This window comes from Megalobrama amblycephala, linkage group LG10 (assembly GCF_018812025.1).
Source record: "Megalobrama amblycephala isolate DHTTF-2021 linkage group LG10, ASM1881202v1, whole genome shotgun sequence".
NCBI classification, from domain to species: Eukaryota; Metazoa; Chordata; class Actinopteri; order Cypriniformes; family Xenocyprididae; genus Megalobrama; species Megalobrama amblycephala.
The window spans coordinates 38495011-38502056 of record NC_063053.1 but is presented as its reverse complement, the minus strand read 5'-3'; the positions used below and the strand labels follow the sequence as shown (position 1 = coordinate 38502056).

At 43.4% G+C, this 7046-nt stretch overlaps 2 long non-coding RNA genes across 13 annotated transcripts; one reads left to right on the top strand and one right to left on the bottom strand.

The window, feature by feature from the left end:
• Positions 1 to 916: 916 nt before the first annotated feature.
• Positions 917 to 6220, bottom strand: LOC125277594. Of its 2 annotated transcripts, none has more exons than XR_007186939.1 (4): positions 6181 to 6220; positions 4523 to 4576; positions 2760 to 3250; positions 917 to 993 (listed from the first exon to the last, which is right to left on the bottom strand). It is a non-coding gene; the product is annotated as an uncharacterized LOC125277594 (long non-coding RNA). The 2 variants fall into 2 exon arrangements; XR_007186938.1 differs by having other exon boundaries at positions 6073 to 6190.
• On the top strand, positions 996 to 6682 carry LOC125277593. 11 transcript variants are annotated; one of them, XR_007186935.1, is made up of 8 exons: positions 996 to 1118; positions 1208 to 1298; positions 1859 to 1915; positions 2902 to 3172; positions 3728 to 3784; positions 4611 to 4881; positions 5442 to 5498; positions 6323 to 6682. It is a non-coding gene; the product is annotated as an uncharacterized LOC125277593 (long non-coding RNA). The 11 variants fall into 11 exon arrangements; XR_007186931.1 differs by lacking the exon at positions 996 to 1118 and having other exon boundaries at positions 1191 to 1298; positions 2902 to 2992; positions 3082 to 3172; XR_007186928.1 differs by lacking the exon at positions 996 to 1118 and having other exon boundaries at positions 1191 to 1298; positions 4611 to 4701; positions 4791 to 4881.
• The last annotated feature ends 364 nt before the right edge of the window (positions 6683 to 7046 follow it).

Below are 7046 nucleotides of genomic sequence, written 5' to 3'. Positions count from 1 at the left end.
GTGCTTACGCATGTATTGTGAAGTGCATACTTACCGTAAAATATCCTGAAGTGTTGGGCTAAAATTCCACCATCCATTTGTTTGTGTAAAATGTTTTATGAAGCACCATACAGTGCTGAATGGGGATTGGTCACAGTGTGGGGGGCCCCGCCCCCGTTGCCTATAAAAGCTCTGTGGGGAACTCAATTTCAGTCATTCTGGCCTGCCTGAAGAAGGAAAACAGACTCCGAAACGTCGCGATTGACCCGAATGACTCAGCAAAAAAGCAAAAAAAACTAAAAAATATTTAAAGCCTCCACCATTTTGTGGGTAAATGGTGTCGGAAGAGCTTCACAAAAATTTAAAAGATTTATTTTGTTGTTCACTGCCCCATACAGGGCTAAACAACTTTTTTGTGGCCTCCATCATGTGTGTGGGTGATGTAGAGTAGCCAAATAATTCGGAAACTGCCCCCTACACTACACCAGACCCTAAACCTAACCATATTTTACACAAAGAGCCCTCAGAAGGCTAAAATAGCCCTCCTGGGACGAGCCCTGGCTTAAAATAGCCCTCTCTATATTTTTTGCACGACACTAAACGATATTTTCGGCGAGTATCGCCTTCCTGTATGTGTGTGTTGGCCTATTTAGTGTACTTTGGAGCTTATATATGTGGAGCGGCCAGCTGAACGATAGGACCGTGCTTAACCTCTTCCGATTTCTTCGGAAATCGGTTGATGGATCTATATAAACCCTAAACCTAACCGTCTCACAGGCCTACTCAGGATAACCCGACCTAAAACTGACCCTAAACCTAACCGTCTCACAGGCCTACTCAGGATAACCCGACCTAAAACTGACCCTAAACCTAACCGTCTCACAGACCTACTCAGGATAACCCGACCTAAAACTGACCCTAAACCTAACCGTCTCACAGGCCTACTCAGGATAACCCGACCTAAAACTGACCCTAAACCTAACCGTCTCACAGACCTACTCAGGATAACCCGACCTAAAATTTACCCTAGCAACATCCTGTCTTCCAGACATCCACGCTACCTGAAAGAAGACAGCTTTCTGAATCCAACGATACCAGTTATGTGCACGTCGGACCTCCGCTTCAAAAGATACGGCCAGGTAAGCTTTGGCCAATCAGATCGCATATGCTAATGAAGGTGGAACCAATGAGGGTGAAACTCGCTTTTATCTATATACCTGTCTTCCAGACATCCACGCTACCTGAAAGAAGACAGATTTCTGAATCCAACGATACCACTTATGTGCACGTCGGACCTCCGCTTCAAAAGATACGGCCAGGTAAGCTTCGGCCAATCAGATCGCATATGCTAATGAGGGTCGAATTAATGAGGGTGAAACTCGCTTTTACCTATATACCTACTCGCAGTTAACCCCAGACTAGCCCCTAACCCAAACCTCAGAGCTGCTAACCCTAGCCTCCCTAACCCTTAACCTACTCGCAGTTAACCCCCAGACTAGCCCCTAACCCAAACCTCAGAGCTGCTAGCCCTAGCCTCACTAACCCTTAACCCAATTAACTCCTCACCCCACCAACTTTAAACATGCTAGTCCCTATGCTCCATAAACCTTCATTAACACAAAACTTCATCAAACTCTGCACAGAAATATCGTAAAACTAATCTCTATCCATCCATCCATCCATCCATCCATCCATCCATCCATCCATCCATCCATACCAGCACCCAACACTTTACACAACCTTTGAGAGGAACAATATGTTCTTCCTTTACATGTTCAATAGTCTAAATTGCTCAAGCCTATCTGCTGTTTATTTTCTATCTATTTTTTTCTTTATTATCTAACTAACTATCTATCATCTATCTATCTATCTATTCCAGGATATTACCCTTGGCTTCTCGTCGCCCTCTCCTGGATAAAACTGTGAATAGCCATGTGTAAGAAACTGCTAAGAATTCCAATATTTTAGCAGAAAATAACACACACACTCTCTCTCTCTCTCTCTCTTTCACACACACACACACACACACACACACTCTCTCTATCTCTCTCTCTCTTTCACAAACACACACACACAAACTGGCTGGAAAACTGTTTTTATAAAGACTTGTATTACCTTTTTGCTACCTTTTATTCTTTGCATCCGCCAGTCACGACCTTCGACCTTTTGGGAACGTCTTAGGCCTATCTTTCGATTTTTAGACTTCATTTGATTTACAGTAGTTATTACGTACGTTTTATTATTGCAAGATGCCAACCAGGCCATATCCGCCAGTCTTGACCTTTGACCTTTTGGCCACTTAGAGTGGAATTTTCAAGATGGATTCGATTTATAGTACTTTATTAGCATCCAATTTAATACAATATTTAACTACTCAACAGAACAAAGCCAATCTGGGCAGTGACTAAGAACAGAACGTTTTAAGCTCATTTTAGACAACCAAACAAACAAACAGATTGCGGCGGTCAATCAAACAACCCGTCTCACAGGCCTACTCAGGATAACCCGACCTAAAACTGACCCTAAACCTAACCGTCTCACAGACCTACTCAGGATAACCCGACCTAAAACTGACCCTAAACCTAACCGTCTCACAGGCCTACTCAGGATAACCCGACCTAAAACTGACCCTAAACCTAACCGTCTCACAGGCCTACTCAGCATAACCCGACCTAAAACTGACCCTAAACCTAACCGTCTCACAGGCCTACTCAGGATAACCCGACCTAAAACTGACCCTAAACCTAACCGTCTCACAGACCTACTCAGGATAACCCGACCTAAAACTGACCCTAAACCTAACCGTCTCACAGGCCTACTCAGGATAACCCGACCTAAAACTGACCCTAAACCTAACCGTCTCACAGACCTACTCAGGATAACCCGACCTAAAATTTACCCTAGCAACATCCTGTCTTCCAGACATCCACGCTACCTGAAAGAAGACAGCTTTCTGAATCCAACGATACCAGTTATGTGCACGTCGGACCTCCGCTTCAAAAGATACGGCCAGGTAAGCTTTGGCCAATCAGATCGCATATGCTAATGAAGGTGGAACCAATGAGGGTGAAACTCGCTTTTATCTATATACCTGTCTTCCAGACATCCACGCTACCTGAAAGAAGACAGATTTCTGAATCCAACGATACCACTTATGTGCACGTCGGACCTCCGCTTCAAAAGATACGGCCAGGTAAGCTTCGGCCAATCAGATCGCATATGCTAATGAGGGTCGAATTAATGAGGGTGAAACTCGCTTTTACCTATATACCTACTCGCAGTTAACCCAGACTAGCCCCTAACCCAAACCTCAGAGCTGCTAACCCTAGCCTCCCTAACCCTTAACCTACTCGCAGTTAACCCCCAGACTAGCCCCTAACCCAAACCTCAGAGCTGCTAGCCCTAGCCTCACTAACCCTTAACCCAATTAACTCCTCACCCCACCAACTTTAAACATGCTAGTCCCTATGCTCCATAAACCTTCATTAACACAAAACTTCATCAAACTCTGCACAGAAATATCGTAAAACTAATCTCTATCCATCCATCCATCCATCCATCCATCCATCCATCCATCCATCCATACCAGCACCCAACACTTTACACAACCTTTGAGAGGAACAATATGTTCTTCCTTTACATGTTCAATAGTCTAAATTGCTCAAGCCTATCTGCTGTTTATTTTCTATCTATTTTTTTCTTTATTATCTAACTAACTATCTATCATCTATCTATCTATCTATTCCAGGATATTACCCTTGGCTTCTCGTCGCCCTCTCCTGGATAAAACTGTGAATAGCCATGTGTAAGAAACTGCTAAGAATTCCAATATTTTAGCAGAAAATAACACACACACTCTCTCTCTCTCTCTCTCTTTCACACACACACACACACACACACACACACTCTCTCTATCTCTCTCTCTCTTTCACAAACACACACACACAAACTGGCTGGAAAACTGTTTTTATAAAGACTTGTATTACCTTTTTGCTACCTTTTATTCTTTGCATCCGCCAGTCACGACCTTCGACCTTTTGGGAACGTCTTAGGCCTATCTTTCGATTTTTAGACTTCATTTGATTTACAGTAGTTATTACGTACGTTTTATTATTGCAAGATGCCAACCAGGCCATATCCGCCAGTCTTGACCTTTGACCTTTTGGCCACTTAGAGTGGAATTTTCAAGATGGATTCGATTTATAGTACTTTATTAGCATCCAATTTAATACAATATTTAACTACTCAACAGAACAAAGCCAATCTGGGCAGTGACTAAGAACAGAACGTTTTAAGCTCATTTTAGACAACCAAACAAACAAACAGATTGCGGCGGTCAATCAAACAACCCGTCTCACAGGCCTACTCAGGATAACCCGACCTAAAACTGACCCTAAACCTAACCGTCTCACAGACCTACTCAGGATAACCCGACCTAAAACTGACCCTAAACCTAACCGTCTCACAGGCCTACTCAGGATAACCCGACCTAAAACTGACCCTAAACCTAACCGTCTCACAGGCCTACTCAGCATAACCCGACCTAAAACTGACCCTAAACCTAACCGTCTCACAGGCCTACTCAGGATAACCCGACCTAAAACTGACCCTAGCAACATCCTGTCTTCCAGACATCCACGCTACCTGAAAGAAGACAGCTTTCTGAATCCAACGATACCAGTTATGTGCACGTCGGACCTCCGCTTCAAAAGATACGGCCAGGTAAGCTTTGGCCAATCAGATCGCATATGCTAATGAAGGTGGAACCAATGAGGGTGAAACTCGCTTTTATCTATATACCTGTCTTCCAGACATCCACGCTACCTGAAAGAAGACAGATTTCTGAATCCAACGATACCACTTATGTGCACGTCGGACCTCCGCTTCAAAAGATACGGCCAGGTAAGCTTCGGCCAATCAGATCGCATATGCTAATGAGGTCGAATTAATGAGGGTGAAACTCGCTTTTACCTATATACCTACTCGCAGTTAACCCCAGACTAGCCCCTAACCCAAACCTCAGAGCTGCTAACCCTAGCCTCCCTAACCCTTAACCTACTCGCAGTTAACCCCCAGACTAGCCCCTAACCCAAACCTCAGAGCTGCTAGCCCTAGCCTCACTAACCCTTAACCCAATTAACTCCTCACCCCACCAACTTTAAACATGCTAGTCCCTATGCTCCATAAACCTTCATTAACACAAAACTTCATCAAACTCTGCACAGAAATATCGTAAAACTAATCTCTATCCATCCATCCATCCATCCATCCATCCATCCATCCATCCATCCATCCATACCAGCACCCAACACATTACACAACCTTTGAGAGGAACAATATGTTCTTCCTTTACATGTTCAATAGTCTAAATTGCTCAAGCCTATCTGCTGTTTATTTTCTATCTATTTTTTTTCTTTATTATCTAACTAACTATCTATCATCTATCTATCTATCTATTCCAGGATATTACCCTTGGCTTCTCGTCGCCCTCTCCTGGATAAAACTGTGAATAGCCATGTGTAAGAAACTGCTAAGAATTCCAATATTTTAGCAGAAAATAACACACACACTCTCTCTCTCTCTCTCTCTTTCACACACACACACACACACACACACACTCTCTCTATCTCTCTCTCTCTTTCACAAACACACACACACAAACTGGCTGGAAAACTGTTTTTATAAAGACTTGTATTACCTTTTTGCTACCTTTTATTCTTTGCATCCGCCAGTCACGACCTTCGACCTTTTGGGAACGTCTTAGGCCTATCTTTCGATTTTTAGACTTCATTTGATTTACAGTAGTTATTACGTACGTTTTATTATTGCAAGATGCCAACCAGGCCATATCCGCCAGTCTTGACCTTTGACCTTTTGGCCACTTAGAGTGGAATTTTCAAGATGGATTCGATTTATAGTACTTTATTAGCATCCAATTTAATACAATATTTAACTACTCAACAGAACAAAGCCAATCTGGGCAGTGACTAAGAACAGAACGTTTTAAGCTCATTTTAGACAACCAAACAAACAAACAGATTGCGGCGGTCAATCAAACAACCCGTCTCACAGGCCTACTCAGGATAACCCGACCTAAAACTGACCCTAAACCTAACCGTCTCACAGACCTACTCAGGATAACCCGACCTAAAACTGACCCTAAACCTAACCGTCTCACAGGCCTACTCAGGATAACCCGACCTAAAACTGACCCTAAACCTAACCGTCTCACAGGCCTACTCAGCATAACCCGACCTAAAACTGACCCTAAACCTAACCGTCTCACAGGCCTACTCAGGATAACCCGACCTAAAACTGACCCTAGCAACATCCTGTCTTCCAGACATCCACGCTACCTGAAAGAAGACAGCTTTCTGAATCCAACGATACCAGTTATGTGCACGTCGGACCTCCGCTTCAAAAGATACGGCCAGGTAAGCTTTGGCCAATCAGATCGCATATGCTAATGAAGGTGGAACCAATGAGGGTGAAACTCGCTTTTATCTATATACCTGTCTTCCAGACATCCACGCTACCTGAAAGAAGACAGATTTCTGAATCCAACGATACCACTTATGTGCACGTCGGACCTCCGCTTCAAAAGATACGGCCAGGTAAGCTTCGGCCAATCAGATCGCATATGCTAATGAGGGTCGAATTAATGAGGGTGAAACTCGCTTTTACCTATATACCTAACCCTAACCCTAACTCTAACCCTAACCCTAACCCTAACCCGTCACTGTCCTTTCAATTATTTTACCCCTCCTCAGTTTTTTATGTTCAAAATCTACCCACCTTCTAAACCTAACCCTGAGTCCGCTAGCCCGCTAGTCCGCTAGCCCGCTAGTCCGCTAGCCCGCTGGCCGCGAACCCTGATGACGGTTACCCGCATGAAAAAAGCCCTGATTATTTTTAATTCCTCTCTTTTGGATCCCTTTTCATTTTAACACCAAAATTCTAAAATGACCTTTTGACCTTTCGGATACACAGGGCTTATACAGGGCCACTATCACTCACAAATAAATTAAAAATATATTAATAAGGTTAAAAAATAGCTATTTAAATAA